Genomic DNA, 1,722 nt, shown 5'->3' with positions numbered 1-1,722 from the left:
AGACATAGTCGCCGGCTTCCTAAACAATGACCCTCTCTCCCCATCGCTCCCCGCTACCAGTCACCACCTGGGTCCTCTACATGGGCCTCTGTGGTGTGCCTCCTCTGGGTGGTTCATACCAGTGGGACCATACGATGGTTGTCTTTTGGTGTCTGACTTTGCTCAGTATGGATCAAGGAACCCTGGCGGCATAGCAGGTTTGGATGTTAACCACGAGGTCTGTGGTTCCAACCTACCAGCTGCTCCGAGAGAAAGATGAGGTTGTTTGACCCCCAAAAGATCTGCCACCTTGGAGACTCAAAGGGGCGGTTCTACTCTGTCCTAGAATGCCACCAGGAGTGGGCATTGACTCGATGGCGGTGGGTTTATGGCATGGCTATTTCTCTGTCACTGATTCTGTCTTGCTCCCAGCTCTCACTCTTACGACTGGCAGGAAAACCCCATGGGTTTGCTAAACAAAGGTAACCCCATCTCCTCTGGCTTCGAAAACTCCCTCCTATTGTCAAGGAGGTTTTGAAAGGGGCTCAAAGGCATATTTATAAAAAAACAAACATAGATCCAGGAATGGGTTTGGGGCTGGCACTAAATCCTAGCTCCAATTTAAGAACAATTAGTACTTACATCATGGCCCTGCTCCATACTCACCCCCAGGAAGGGAACACAGAAGATATGGGGGCTATAGTAAAGTGAGGTGCAGAAACTAGATGGTACCCGGCTGTCAGATAAAATAGCATCTGGGGTCTTAAAGGCTTGTTTCCAAACAAGCAAGCCACCTAAGTGAGATGTCAACTAAGTCCACATGGAAGAAGCACACCAACATCAGTGACCGAAGGATTGTCAATCCTATCATCCGAAGCTGAAGGAGGGAGTAGCATCAGAGCTTAAAGTGTGAGAATCTGGTTTGTGGAACGCTATAGATGACTGGAGGAGCCCAAGATACATTTGTGGGGTCTGCACAGGTAGGAAGCCTATGGTGATTTCCCTCTGTCCATAATAGAGGGATGGAAGGAAGGTGGTTACCAAGCAGAGTGCTTTGGAGAGCTGACTCTCGAAGAGCAAAAGACAAACCTGACTTGAAGGGTTGAAACCTTGTCAGATGATCCCCCTCTGAGGCACATTAGGCCTGATCTGGTTTTCAGTGGTTTCTGTATTTTCATTTGTTTGTTCATATTGGGGTTTATGGCTTTGAGGGTCACCCTCTTAAATTTTTGTTGTATGTTTTTCAGCATATGAACCCCAGGATTGATGAGCCTATAGGGACAGCGAGTGGAATAAGGGCTTCTGGGGGGTAGAGTGAGGGGTGGGAGTGGGGCCGGGGTGGGTAAAAGGGAGCCGAGGTCAAGGAGTTCAAAAATGAAAAGAACGTGTTGAAACTGATTGTGGCAGCAATTGTACAATCCTGCTTGATGTCATTGAACTATGGAATGATATGATATCTGTATTAACTCCCATTAAAATGGTTTTGAGAAAAAAACAAAAAACCAACTCCCTCCTGGGTAACTCAGTGTCATCGTGAGAAAAGCTCATATATGTTCTAGTTCAAAGACCCTGTCAGAGCTTCACGCCCAAGATGGCATTGGATGTGGGGTGAGGTAGTTAGTTTATTGTGCCAACCTAGCCAATAAACACATGTGGGGTTCATTGAAGGGCAGAGAGATAAATGGCTCAGTGAGCCTTGCCTTTCTAGTTCTCGGGTCTCTTGCTTTCTGATGGTCGGACCAG

General features: G+C 47.4%; 1 protein-coding gene across 1 annotated transcript in view; it reads left to right on the top strand.

The window, feature by feature from the left end:
- The window catches only part of NFAM1 (NFAT activating protein with ITAM motif 1), a 171,150-nt gene that overhangs the window by 74,624 nt on the left and 94,804 nt on the right, over positions 1 to 1,722 (top strand). The window lies entirely within an intron of this gene.

This window comes from Echinops telfairi, unplaced genomic scaffold (genome assembly GCF_000313985.2).
Source record: "Echinops telfairi isolate 266 unplaced genomic scaffold, ASM31398v2 ScPeMD7_2;HRSCAF=8, whole genome shotgun sequence".
NCBI classification, from domain to species: domain Eukaryota; kingdom Metazoa; phylum Chordata; class Mammalia; order Afrosoricida; family Tenrecidae; genus Echinops; species Echinops telfairi.
The sequence above is the reverse complement of the archived record's forward strand: the minus strand, read 5'-3'. Positions and strand labels throughout refer to the sequence as shown.